This window comes from Nicotiana tabacum, chromosome 4, assembly GCF_000715075.1.
Source record: "Nicotiana tabacum cultivar K326 chromosome 4, ASM71507v2, whole genome shotgun sequence".
NCBI classification, from domain to species: domain Eukaryota; kingdom Viridiplantae; phylum Streptophyta; class Magnoliopsida; order Solanales; family Solanaceae; genus Nicotiana; species Nicotiana tabacum.
This window is the reverse complement of record NC_134083.1, coordinates 101878147-101893241: the sequence shown is the minus strand read 5'-3', so window position 1 is coordinate 101893241 and position 15095 is coordinate 101878147. Positions and strand designations below refer to the sequence as shown.

The following is a 15095-nucleotide window of genomic DNA, read 5'->3' as shown; positions in this document are numbered from 1 at the left end:
TAAAATAGATACATATATATGATGCATGCTGGACTCATTGGAATCACATTTTGAACCTTTCGGAGTGACGTAAGGTCGGTATCCTTCGTACACGTTATTAGGATTAACTCTTCATCAAGAAACTTATAAGAATCAGGAACTACCAACAACATTGATAATATAAGAATAAGAGAAGTAACATCAATACCAATCATTTCATAAGAAGGGCAGCAATGTAAGTACTGCTAGCTTCTAAGAGTAGAGTATCTTTGGGAGCTCGTTCATTACATTATGTACAATCGGAGTCGTGCAAAAGAGTGAAGGGGATAGCCTCACATACCTTGTATATACTGCCCAACCTCAAGCTATGCAAATGTCACGACTCCTTAGTCTACAATAAAAGAAATGACACTATCATTATCGTTTAAGCGTCGTAACTATTATGTATCGACCGCAACCTATTTTACGATGAAACGGACAACACCTCCCCTATTTATATGACTTCACACAAGTCAATACAATCACCAAACAGCCCAAACAACATCATTAATAATCATATAGAGCCTCCCAAAACAGTCTACCAACCAACAACATTACTACCAAGCCTTTCGATATATATTTCACAAGTTCTAGCTTCAACGACTTAGCCGCAACTTGGATAATCTTAAATATATATATATAGAGTAAGAGGTTCCTTACCTTTAAACAGAAATAAAAACTCCAATTTGACCTTAATTTTCCACGAAATATCTCTCCAATTCTGCCACAAGAACAAGGAAGCGAAACTAGCTATCAATTCAGGTTTTTCGGCACTAGAATTACTTTAGAAGACTTGAAATCACCTAGGGTTGATATTAAAAACTTGAAGGAGTATTTACAGAACATAAAACACTTAAAACAACCTCCCACACGAGCTGGAACAACACAAAAATCAGCAACAACAAGAAGAATAAGAAACTTACTAGCGCCACGGGATTCTCGACACTTGATTTGTGTTGTTTGCCCTTTGTTTGGGTCTTGGATCATGAGAGAACCTTAAGAGAATGTTTTTAGGGTTATAAGGTCTGAATATACTGAAAAATAATGACTTAAAACGGGGTTGAGTTATCTTATATATGTCCAAATGTCTTAAACCGCCTTTGTGGGCCCCATAGAGAGCAGATTGGCGCACTCTCGCGAAAATGCAAATATCTCTCTATTCCGAGATCGTATCAACGAACGGTTTAATGCGTTGGAAACTAAACTCATAGATCTTCAATTTGATAGGTAGATCACCCCATAATTCCAAGCACATTGGGAGAAAAATGCAGTAACATTTGACCTAAAGTTTAAGTAAAATTATAAACCTAAGTTGCGACAACTTTTATCAACTTTTGTTTCATAACTCGCTTGACTTCAAGACTTATGATGCGGATATTATATGATTTAAATACATTAAAACATTACCTCTTGGGAAAATTAATCACCTCTAGTGTTACCCGAAAATACGGGTTACAACATCCTTGATTAGCTTAACTTCAAATACTTGTTAACCACTCTTATACACCCTTGTATCGTTTAAGACCAATAGGATTAACTTATTATCATCTCAAAGATAATCTCTTCTTGGATTTACGTCGACTACCTTACGGCATGATCTATGATATGCGAATTTGGGTTGTAACATCCTCTCCCCCTTAGGAACATTCGTCCCACACCCTTCATGGGCGAAACTCTGAATAACACCTTCTCACCCACCATATAAGCAATATCACAAACCTTCATATCAATATAACTCTTTTGTCTAGACTTTGTTGTACGAAGCCAATCCCGAACCAACTTGACTTTCTCCAAGACATCCCAAACCAGATCAGTGCCCAACAATATAGCCTCCCCTGGCTCAAACCAACCCACTGGAGAACGACACTTCCTCCCATATAAGGCCTCATAAGGATCCATCTGAATAATCGGTTGGTAGCTACTGTTGTAGGAAAACTCTAAAAGCGGTATTGGTCCCATGAACCCCCGAAATCCATAATACAAGCACGTAGCATATCCTCCAAGATCTGAATGGTGCGTTCGGACTACCAGTCAATTTGAGGGTGGAATGTGGTACTCAAATCAACCCGTGTACCCAACTCGCACTATACAGCTTTCCAGAAATGCGATGTAAATTGCATGCCTCAATCAGAGATAATGGACACCAGCACACCATGAAGATGAAAAATCTCACCGATATAGATTTGAGCCAGCTGCTATAAAGAATAGGTAGTCATAACCGGAATGAAGTGGGCAGACTTGGTCAGTCTATCACAATAATCCACACTACGTCGAATATCTTCCAAGTCTGTGGGAGTCCAACAACGAAATCCACGGTAACCCGCTCCCACTTCCACTCGGGAATCTCAAGTCTCTGAAGCAAACCGTCCGACCTCTGATGCTCGTACTTCACCTGCTGACAGTTCAAGCACTGAACCACATACTCTACTATATCTTTCTTCATTATTCTCCACCAATAGTGTTGTCTCAAATCCTGATACTTCTTAGAGGCACCCGAATGAATGGAATACCACGAGTTATGGGCCTCCTCAAGAATCAACTAACGTAACCCATCCACATTGGGCACATAAATTTGACATACATCCGCAAAACTTCGCAATCTCTAATAGAAACCTCCTTGGCATCATCATACTGCATCGTGTCCTTAAGGACAAGCAAATGGGGGTCGTCATATTGATGCTCTCTGATGCGCTCATACAATGAAGACCAAGAAACCACGCAAGCAAGAACCCAGCTGGGCTCTGAAACATCCAATCTCACAAGCTGATTGCCAACGCCTGAATATCTAATGCTAGTGGCCTCTCACCAACTGGAATATATGCAAGGCTACCCATACTCTCAGCCTTTCTACTTAAGGCATCAGCCACCATATTGGCCTTCTTGGGATGATAAAAATGATATCATAGTCTTTTAATAGCTCTAACCACCTTTGTTTCCTCAAGTTTAGATCCTTCTGCTCAAACAAGTGTTGTAGACTCTGATGATCTTTAAATACCTCACAAGACACGCCGTAGAGATAATGCCTCCAAATCTTCAATGCATGGACAATGGCTGCCAACTCTAAATCATGAACGAGGTAGTTCTTCTCATGGGGCTTCAACTGGCATGAAGTATAAGCAATTAAGAAGTATCATAATAAACCATATATGAATCTGATACTGAATGCAAAACTAGAACTAGAGTTATGGTCAAGGCAGTCTTGAGATTCTAAAAGCTCTCCTCACACTCATCGGACCACCTGAATGGAGCACCCTTCCGAGACAATCTGGTCAAAGGTGCAGCAATGGATGAGAAACCCTTCATAAAATGGCAATAATATCCGGCCAAACCAAGAAAACTCCAAATTTTAGTAGTTGAAGATAGTTTTGGCTAACTCTGAACTGCCTTAATCTTCTTCGAATCCACCTTTATCCCCTCATTGAACACCACGTTCCCCAAGAATGCCACAAAATCAAGCCAAAACTCACCCTTGGAGAATTTAGCATATAGCTTCTTCTCCCTCAACGTCTGGAGTACAATCCTCAAATGCTGATCATGATCCTCTTGGTTGCATGAGTACACCAGTATATCATAAATGAATACTATGACAAAAGAATCAAGATATAGCTGGAATACATTGTTCATCAGGTGCATGAAGGTTGTTGAGGCGTTGGTCGGCCCAAAAGATATCACAAGAAACTCGTAGTGACCATAGCTGGTCCTGAATGCTGTCTTCAAAATATCAGACTCCCGAATCTTCAACTGATGATACTCAAACCTCAAATCAATCTTAGAGAACACTCCAACACCCTGAAGCTGGTCAAATAAGTCATCAAATGCACGGTAGTGAGTACTTGTTATTAATTGTAACTTTGTTCAACTGCTTGTAATCAATGCACATACGTATAGTACCATCCTTCTTCTTCACAAATAGAACTGGTGCACCCCAAGGCGACACACTAGGCCTAATGAATCCATTATCAAGTAGCTCCTAAAGTTGTTTCTTCAATTCTTTCAACTCTACTAGTGCCATACGATATGGAGGAATAGATATAGGCTGAGTGCCCGGCACCAGATCAATACCAAAATCAATGTTCCTGTCGGGTGGCATACCCGGCAAGTCTATAGGAAACATATCTAGAAAGTCTCTCACTACCGGAACTGACTCAATGGTAGGAGCATCAGTACTAACATCCCTTACAAAGGCCAAATATGCCAGACGTCCCTTCCCAACTATACGTTGGGCCTTCAAATATGAAATCACTCTACATGGCACATAATCCAGAGAACCTTTCCACTCAACCCTAGGCAATCCTGGCATCGCCAATGTCACGGTCTTAGCGTGACAATCCAGAATAGCGTGACATGGTGACAACCAATCCATGCCTAAAATCACATTGAAATCAACCATGCTGAGAAGTAAAAGATCAACTCTCATCTCTAATCCCCCGATACTCACCGCACACAAATGATACACACGACCTACAATAATAGAATCACCCACCGATATATATACATGAACAAGCATAACTAAAGAATCACGGGGCATATCCAAATAATGAGCAAAGTATGATGATACATATGAATAAGTGGAACCATGATCAAATAATACCTAAGCCTCCCTGTGGAATACTGAAACAATACATGTGATCATAGCATCGGAAGTAACTGCCTCTATTCTAGTTGGAAATGCATAGCAACGGGCCTGACCACCACTTGATCGACCTCCCCCTCTAGGGCAGCCTCGAGCTGACTGGGCCCCACCCCGAGTTAGTTGAGCTGGTGTTGTTGTTGCTGGTGTTGGAGTCATAGGCTGAGAACTCTGCTATGGAACCCTACATAATAGTCTGGGGCAATCCCTCTTGAGATGACTTAAGTCCCCGCACTCAAAACAACCCCTCATCTGGCAGAGCTGCTGCCCCCGATGATTTGAATAGCTTCCCTAGGAACCATATGTAGATGAAGCATGGTAAGAACTCTATGCTGGCAACACACTAAATGATGACTGAATTGGGCGTGCACTGTAGGAACCATGGCTAACTGAAGAACCACAAGGAACATGGCGAGCTATCTGAACGGATCTAGAAGAACGACCCCTGTTGTAATGGGACTAGCCTCCAGATGAGGCACTACTGAAACCACCTGAACTATAAGGCCTCTTGGCCTCCCGCTCCTCACGCTCCTACCTGCGAACTAGCTCTAACCGTCTAGCAATATCGACCACCTCGTCAAACCTCGCACCAGTCGCAACCTCCCAAGCCATAATGAAGTATAATCCATAATTGAGGCTATCAATGAACCTCCTAATCTTCTCCCTCTCAATGGGAACCAAACATACCACGTGGTGATCCAACTATGAAAACCTCATCTCATACTGAGTCATAGTCATACCTTCATAGCATAGCTGCTCAAACTACTTGCGCAACTCCTCTCTACGAGTCTGTAGGACAAACTTCTCTAAGAAGAGAATTGATAACTCATGCCATGTAAGTGGCGCTGCATCAACTGGCCTGCTCAACTCATAAGTCTCCCACCATCGGTAAGCTGCCCCTGCCAGCTGAAAAGTAGTGAATGAAACCCCACTCGTGTCCAAAATACCCGTTGTACGAAGAATCCACTGACACTGATCTATAAAATCCTGAGCATCCCCTGACTCTACTCCACTGAACTCTGGGGGCTTAAGCCTCCCAAAATGCTCCAATCTCTTCTACTCCTCCTCACTTATATGGGGACCAACCTCGGCTCGAACGGTAGCAACCGGCTGAACTAGCAGTATACCCGGTGTCTGGTGACCCTGAGCTAGCTGCTTTGGAGTACATGTGGCAGGAGTCTGGGCACCTTCCCCGACCTGTGAAGTGGCTGGTATAGTTGGAACTGAGACCGCCTTAGCCAGGCTCGTGCACACAATCAAAATCTAGGCTAAGGCCTCATGAAGGCCAGGAATCACAATGGGCATTGCTGGTGCCTGATCTGGTCCCACTGGCCCAATCATATCTGGTACTTGCTCCTGAGTTAGAGTAATTGGTGGCTCCATAAGTCTTGCTTTGGATGTAGTAAGAGCCATACCTCAGCCTCTACCGCGACCCCGGCTTCTCGCGGCCCTATCCGATGCTACTGGTGGCCGCACGCCTAATTCGATCGCACGTGTCTTCACCATCTGTGAGAGAATAGAAGAGTCAAGTTCAAATTTCAGAAATATCAAATCTGCACGACAAGAATATAAGAAAGTGAAGTTTCCTAACTGTCTGGTAGCCTCTCGACGGTAAGTATAAATATCTCCATACTGATCCGCAAGACTCTACTAAACTTGCTCACGACTCGTAATACCTATGAACCTAGTGCTCTGATACCAACTTGTCACGATCCAAAATCACAACACATCATGATGGCGCCTAACCCACCGTCTAGGCAAGCCAAAACATAACAATAATGAACTAGAACAATAAAATTTATAGTAAATAACATAAGTCTGAAATCTCAATTTAGCGAAATACTGCTAATACAATGTAAATCCCCCAGAAATTGGTATATACGGAGATGTAACCTCTACATCAGAATACAGTCTAAAAGCTAAATATCAATACCGCCTGAACTGAAACAACAATACATAAGAAAAGACAAGTCAAACTGCGGCTAAGAATGCAGCACTACCTCGCCTCTCGAAACTCAGTCCAACGAGCAAATCTACTGCTGATAATTGGTCCCCACATCTGGATTTGCACAATTAAATGCAAAGTGTAGTATGAGTACAATCGAGCCAATGTACTCAATAAGTACCATAACTAACCTCGGCAAGGTAAAAGAAGCAAGAATTATAAATGATGCCTACTATAACTTGTACAGTTACATAAATCCAACAAGTACATAACAATAATGTGATCATGTATAAGGTACTGAAAGGACTATCTCTGTGTGTGTGTACAATTACTCAAAATCTTTGTTCAGCCCCTAGTACGGCATATAAGATGATATGCAGATAAATCAGATAATAATCCATGGAAATTGCAAGTAAAGATGCAATGCAATTCCCAACAACAATGTTAGGACTTTCCTCAACCTTTCCATATCTGTACCAAACCACTGATCAGTTTTTCTCAGTAACCGCATGTACACCATTAAGAGAGAAACATAAGAGGGTGACCCTAGGGGGATGGATGCATATCTACACGCTGCACGGACAACGTGATGCACAGACAACTCAAGTGCTAATAATATCAATATCTTAATCCGCACGGACAACTCACGTTCCAATAATATCAACCACATGACAACTCATGTGCCATCAATCATAATCCGCCCGGTGGGGTCACAGGCTACCCGTCCAGCTCACAACACAAAGAAAGCAAATATACGAGAATACATATACATGATCAATGATTATCAAGTTTCATACTCCTAGACTGGTATAACTAACATGATATAGTGTAGGCATGTGCAATATGTGCTATCACAACTAAAATAGACGATTTCATCATGGAATAGCAGTTTATCAGTTTCAACCGGGAAAATAACCTCAATGAAATCTCAAATGTGGTACAAATAGCTCACAGAGGGGTACAAATAGGAGAAACATCTCAGCTTGAAGCTTAACAATCAATTCAAGGCATGTCATAAGCTAAGCACTACCCCGAGCATATGAATAGTATCCCGGTGCACGCATATGGCTCAACCCCACACATATATGCCACTCATAACACGTACCTATCACAAATAATTTAGAAAACTAGTGTCTCAATAAGGTTTAGATAAGATACTTACCACGAGCAAACCAAATCACTCCGCTAACAAGCCTTTCCTGTGGGTATCGACCTCCGGACGATCCGAATATAGCCAAAGTAACGCAACACCATCAATAAAATCCATAGGAAGTGCTTCCAAAAGATAAAGCTAAGATCTTTAACTCAAATCGAAAAGTCAACACAAAGAGTCAACCACGAGCTTGTACCTTGAAACCCGACAAAATTTATAAATTTTGAACACCCATTTATTTACGAGTCCAACCATACCAAAATCATCCAATTCCAATTACAAATCGACCCTCAAATCCTCATATTTTACTCTCCAATATCATAGTCCAAAAAATCACAAATGCTAACTTAGTATCATGAACATTAGGTGTAATAATCAATGGGTATTCAATATTTATGGACAAAAGAGATTAAAAGTCACTTACCTCTTCAATCTAGGTGCAAAACTCTCCAAATATCGCCTTAGTCCGAACTCCAAAATCCCAAAAAATGAGAAAAAAAGACCAAACCCTCGTCTTAAAAGATCTCGCCCATCGATCTCGCATCTACGGCCCTCAGAGTCGCACATGTGATGCCGCACCTACGGGCTCAACCATCGCAGGTGCAAAATTTCATTAACTTCCCGACCAAGCACACCTGTAGTCAAAGTTCCGCACCTGCAGATCGCTTATTCGGTCTCTCATCCGCTCCTGCGCATCCGCACCTGCAGATCACCTATCGTATTTGCGACCAAGGCCAAACTAATCATGCTCCGCATTTGCGGACCTCTCATCGTTGAAGCGCATCCGCTTCTGCGAAAATGCACGCACATCTATGATACTCCCAGTCTTCGCTTCTCTTCGCATCTGCGTCCATCGCACTGCACTTGCGGTGCCACATCTACGGCCATACCCACCGCAGGTGCGAGCGCACCAGAAGCCTGAAGCTGTCCTAAACGTACCAACATGGCCGCATCACACCCGAGGCCCCGGGACCCCATCCAAATGTACCAACATGTCCTAAAATATTGCACGAACTTAGTCGAAGCCTCAAATCACATCAAACAACATCAAAATCACGAATCACGCCCCAAATCAAGCCTAATGAAACTAATGAACTTCCAACTTCTAAAACCATTGCCGAACTATATCAAATCAACTCCAAATAAAATCAAATTTTGCACACTAGTACCAAATGACACAACAGACCTATTCCAACTCTCGGAACAAAAATCCGAACCTAATATCAACAAAGTAAACTCTCGGTCAAACCCCTCAACCTTCAAAACCTTTAACTTTCCAACTTTTGCCAATAATGCACCAAATCAATCTATGGACCTCCAAATCCAAATCCGAACAAAAGTCTAAGTCCAGAACATCATACGAAGCTATCGGAACCATCAAAACTCTATTCCGGAATCGTTTACCCAATAGTCAAGCTTTAGTCAACTCTTTCAACTTAAGCTTTCAACCTTGGGACTAAGTGTCCTAATTCACTTCGAAACATCTCCAAAACCAAACCAACCACTCCGGCAAGTTACGTAACCACAAGCGAATATAGAATAAGCAATAAATAGGGGAACAGACCTACAATACACAAAATGATCAGCCGGGTCATTAAACTTTATATGAAAATCTCCTTCTAAAATTACCTCACACCGAGTCTAAGGCTCCAAAATGTGATAAAATAAGACTAAGTCCCGAAATTCCAACCTTTTTATTCAGTTGCAAATGTCGCAAAGGTGACTTGGGGTTTGCAAATGCGAACCCCGAAAATGCGACAAGTCCAACGCAAATGCGATACCTGCTAAACACATGGATTGTCACAAATGTGGCACTGACTTCAACCATAAGAATCTATTGGGTCCATCAAAATACCGTTCCGGGGTCGTTTTCACAAAAGTCATACCTCAGTCAACATTTCCAAGTCAAGCTTCCAAACTAAGAACCAATTGATCCATTCAACCAAAAATCTTCCCGAAACGAAACTAATTATCCCCGCACGTCATAAAACCTCAAATACACATACAGATAGTTTCAAAGAAAAAATGAGGCTCAAATACACAAAACGACCAGTCGGGTTGTTATATTTTTGTTCGATATTGAACCGGACCAAATTGACTTCGTGCTTTCTATAATACCCTTCCTTTTCGTTCACTTTTATTTGTGCACTATACTAAAATACATCTTCATTTTTACTTGTCCATTTTAACAAATCAAGAGAAAGATAATTTTTTTTCTGTTTTACCCTATTATTGACTACTCATTTTTCTAATTATTTTTCAAGATTTTTGAAATACTATCATTATAATGAGTATTAAGGTAAAATATGTACTTTATTTATTATTCCTTAAGTGGAATGCAAAGTCCATTATGGACAAGTAAAAATGACCGAAAGGAGTAATAAGAAGAAATATACACCCACTTAGGTTCCACTAATTTCTTGGTTAGACACATGGTTCCTATCGCTAAAATTGTACAAGAAAATTTGGAAAAATCTAAATCTAACCAAAAAATCAAGTGAAACCAACCAATAACTCGATGTATAATTTGGCTTGATTTTCTTTTAAATTTACAAAAGAGAAAAAAGATTATATTTGATTGGCTTTGGTATTAGCTAGAAAAAAAATTGTGGGACAATCAACTCGAGGCTAAATGAGAATAACGTGTTATACCCAAGGGAGATGTGTTTATTTCCACCGGCAGTGTCAAAAAGAAAAAAAAATTATTTTGTGCCTCACACAATTGATACTAATTGTATAAGACCTTTTTTTTGTCTCACAATTTTTTGGATCCCAAATTTTATGGATCTAAAAGTGTAAGATATGAATCCACAAATTTGTGAGATTAAAAGAGGTCTCATACAACTAATGTCAGTTGTGTGAGCCGCACCAAAAAACTTTTCTGTCACAAGTATATGTTTTTAGTTTAATAGCCCGTTTGGCCAAGTTGCCAAAAATTACTTATTGAAAAATTCTTTTGTTCAAAAGTGCTTTTTATAAAAGTATTTTCGTAAAATAACAATTTGTGTTTGGTCAATCCTTTTGAGTAGTGCTTTTTGCAAACTCATTGTGTTTGGCCAAACTTTTAAAAAAGTACGTTTAAGTATCAAATTACAAAAAAGGACAGTAAATGTTCACTTTGCGATTAGTATTATTTAGGAAAAAATAAATTTAAATATTTATTATAAAAGAATTCAATTAAAAAATAAAACGTAAAGTAAAAATATAATTATTACAAAGCAATAACATTGAGTGTTTGGTATTATAAATTTTTTATATGATAATTTAAATATGTCAAAGTACGTCATTCAATATAAATTTAAAATCTACTCTTAGGAATTGGAGATGAGAATAAAAATATGATTAAAATAAAAAAGAGAAGAAATGTATAGTAGAAATAAAAATAAGTAAAATATTAAATTAATGAGGGATAATTTAAAAAATATAAATTTATTATAAGGTTATTATTTTTTTCTTAACAAAATAATTTTCTACTTCCGCTTCTTGGAATTGGCTAGAATTTATAGTTTCTCCTCAAAAACAGAAAAACTACTTCTGCTGCTGTTTAAAAATATTTTTTTTATTTTGGCCAAACACCTTAAAAATTTTAAATAATATTTTTTTTAATAAAAAAAAAATACTTTTGACTTTTCAGAAGCTTGGCCAAACAGGCTTTAAGTGAGAAGGCAGACTTTACAAAACTGTGCAAGTTGGATGTCTATTTGCTTATTCGTCCAAACAAATAGTAACAAGTGAAACTAAACTAAGTTTAAGAACCCAATTTAAATAAAGAGAGAACTGTAGGTACCAAAAACGAAATGTTACTAGAACCTTCGATGAAAAAGCCCTAAAACCCTCTCCTTGTATCTTCACGATGGACCCAGAACTCAGCAGCTGAATCTCACCAAATCTTCTCGGACACTAACCAACCGCCTTCGCTCTCCTCGTTCTTCTTGTGAGTGTCTCTGTAATCGATTACATAATTTACAGTTTGTTTTGTGAACTCAATACTGAAATAGTAATGCCTCTTTGAGTAGCCATATGAACACGTTTTGTTTCTATTTCATATCTGGCTTAGTTAGGAGGCAGAAATTAAACTATGTGAACCCAAAAGATTGGGTCTTTTGGAACTCACTTATACCAAGGTCTTTTGAGTGGACTCTTTTGGTATTTTTCATCAATTGTCCTTCAAGCAGCTTTGGACATTTTCTTTACCCCTTCAAGTCTTCAACTCTAATTCTTTTCTCGAGATTTATGCTAATTTATACGCACGTAAAACTTACTTTATGAAATGGGACTTTTGTAGTCTTAGATAGTACTTAAATGAATTGCTGACTAGATTTGTATATATGTATTCCTTTGGAAGTGTCACTTTTGAGAATGTAAGTGTTTGTGGATTGCCAATTAGATTGTTCAATTTTAGATCAATTGGTATTTTTGACATCCTAAAGTGTATTGTGAATTGCTAATTAAATTGCCTCAAGAATTCCTGGCGGAAAATTCCATTTGGTTCAGACATGGGCAGATAGTAAGAAAGAACAAATGATGAGATGAAAGTCTCAGAGTTGTTCTTTCTTGAATTAGTTTGAGGGATAGGAACGATTTCCTTCCCTTTCGTATAGGTAATTTCAAACATTTATACTATATTTTATGAATAAAAATGTATCAACTCTTTAATTTTAATTGCTAGTTTAGCGGCATTTAGAGAGAAGATCGATCAATGATGAAATGATTGTAGTCGATCATCTGACCAAGGGGGGCTTTTTGCCACTGACCTCTCTTTTGTCAAGATCTGATACATTCTAATTCTTGCAATTTTAATGGGAGGCAGATGATGATTCATATTATTTGGGCTGATTACACCATGATGCTCCAAATTCGAGCTTTTTAAAACTGATGCCACCCCATTAGCTTTTATTTTTTCTTTTGCTTTATAGAATCATATTGCTGAATAGTAAAGCAATCGCAGTTGCCAAGTTAAACATTCTACTAAAAATTATTCTTGAACGATCGTTCTTGTAACTGTAACTGGAGACCAGAAGATTGTTTACAGTTGTTGAAACTGAGGCAGACCTGTATTCTCCAACTAGGTTTGTCTATGTTCTTCAAGTTGAATCTGTCTTTAAACTTTAAGTTGATCACTACAATTATGATTTAGTCTCAAACAAAACGGAATGTAAAAAAAGTATTCTTTTTTAAACTTGTTTGTCAGTGTATATGGTCAAAATCGAGTTTGCCCTTTGTGTGACTAATCAAGATTGATGCATGATGGATCGAGGTTCGTCATTGTAATATCGAGCTATGATGTGAAGTTGGGCTGTTGAGTTCGAGCCCTAGAAATTTATCAAGGTCGGGATCAGCCAAGATCGATATCGAGCCAGATAGAGGTCGAGCAAATAGTGACCGATCGAGACCGAGATTGAGCCCAGATTGAGGTCGAGCGAATAGAGGGCGATCACGATTGAGAGCGCCGAGTTCGGGCTCGAGCCAAGGGACAAAAGAGCCGTTATAGTAGCCGCATTTGGGGAAAGAATCTTGACGGAAATCAAGGAAAAACAATTAATTAATATATCATGGAATTCTAACTATGTTTTTAATTATATCTAAAGTATGATTTCTCTAATATATTAAGAGTAGGTTATCATTGATTTAGGAGACTGGATTCATTCATATATTCATACACACTCATATTCAAAAATTATTGAGATTTGTAACATCTAGCAAATATTATCCTTTTTGGGATTTTTGATATTGATATCTTTTTTATTTATAAATCATTCTCTATTCAATTTGGGTTTGTATTCATTCCTTTTTACGGTCAATATTTGATTTATCTCTACTTACTTTTCCGATTTGTACCAAGTAATATCATGTATCCTTAGAACTACGTATAAATTCAACTTTATCCGTTTTTTGGGTAAGCAGTTTGGTGCCCTTCGTGGGCTAAGGATAATAGTGATTATTTGGTACGAATTTTTGCAAAACACACCATTTTACACTTGCTCTTGGAAGTATCTTTGATTTTAGATTAAAAACGGTGAACTCTCAATTAATGGCCCTACCTATTGACAACGAAGTTGGCCTTCAAGACGAGAACAACAACCTGGCGACCGGGGATGAAAGGCCACTCGCCGATCCCGTTGGAGCTCGGGCCGTAGATTCAATTAACGTTAATTCACATGTGGCCAATGAGGTGAACCAATGCTTTGACCTCGAAAACAGCATTCATGGTGGAACTCGATTTGCAGTTCGAAATACCCAAAATGTTGGAGAAGACGGGATAAACATGCGTATGATTTTCGAAATGTGCCGAGCTCGGTCTACCTTGAGAAGTCACCCACGAAACAGGGCCAGCTGTAGTAAGATCAAATGAACAAGAATCGGGGACTAATCCCGAAATTATTAAGATGTTTGAGGAACTCACAAAACGAATTGAGTCAGGAGAAAAGAGGATTGAAGCAAATGACAAAAAAGTAGAAACTTATAACTCCAGGGTTGATCAGATCCTGGGGCACCACCGGTATTGAAGGGCTTGGATTCCAAACAATTCGTACAAAAGCCTTCCCCCCGAGCTCGGCTCCCAAACTGATCCCCAAAAGTTTCGCATGCCCGAAATTCCTAAATATAATGGGACGACCGACCCCAACGAACATGTTACCTCTTACGCATGTGCCATTAAGGGGAACGATCTAGAAGACGACGAGATCGAATCCGTATTATTGAGGAAGTTTGGGGAAATCCTATCAAAGAGGGCAATGATATGGTATAATAATTTACCGCCTAACTCTATCGATTCTTTTGCTATGCTTGTAGATTCTTTCGTAAAAGCGCATGCCGGAGCCATAAAAGTCGAGACCAGGAAGTCGGACCTTTTCAAGGTAAGGCAAAAAGATAACGAGATGCTAAAAAAGTCTAGACCAGTCGGAACGAATGGATCTACCACCGGCCACAGACGATTGGGCTGTTCAAGCTTTCACTCAAAGACTGAACGAACGAAGATTGATGGCTTTACGGTAGTTGAAGCAGAATTTGATCGAGTGCCCGGCTGTTACTTGGGCCGATGTACATAATCGATATCAATCGAAGATTAGAGTCGAAGATGACCAGTTGGGTTCTGGGTCCGTTATTAAAAGGGACATCGACCGAGAACCAAGGTCGAACAAGGATCGATATTGGCCGTATAACGAAGATCGTAGGGGTAGCGAACCTGCACGCAACTCCGTACGAGGCGAAAGGAGAAGTGATCGAGGCCAAGAGTCTCGGGAGCTGATGAACAAGAATGGGTTCGACATGCATACCAGACCTAAGGAAGCACTACGGTTATCAGAATATAACTTCAACATCGATGCATCCGCCATCGTGTCGACTAT

General features: G+C 39.5%; 1 long non-coding RNA gene and 2 other non-coding genes across 3 annotated transcripts; all 3 read left to right on the top strand.

The window, feature by feature from the left end:
- The first annotated feature begins 11539 nt into the window (after positions 1-11539).
- LOC142180352 (uncharacterized) lies at positions 11540-13499 on the top strand. The gene is made up of 2 exons (XR_012708870.1): positions 11540-12815; positions 12938-13499. It is a non-coding gene; the product is annotated as an uncharacterized LOC142180352 (long non-coding RNA).
- LOC142180509 (small nucleolar RNA U19) lies at positions 11793-11933 on the top strand. The gene has a single exon (XR_012709130.1). It is a non-coding gene; the product is annotated as a small nucleolar RNA U19 (small nucleolar RNA).
- Positions 12551-12628, top strand: LOC142180534 (small nucleolar RNA SNORD36). The gene has a single exon (XR_012709152.1). It is a non-coding gene; the product is annotated as a small nucleolar RNA SNORD36 (small nucleolar RNA).
- Positions 13500-15095: the final 1596 nt, after the last annotated feature.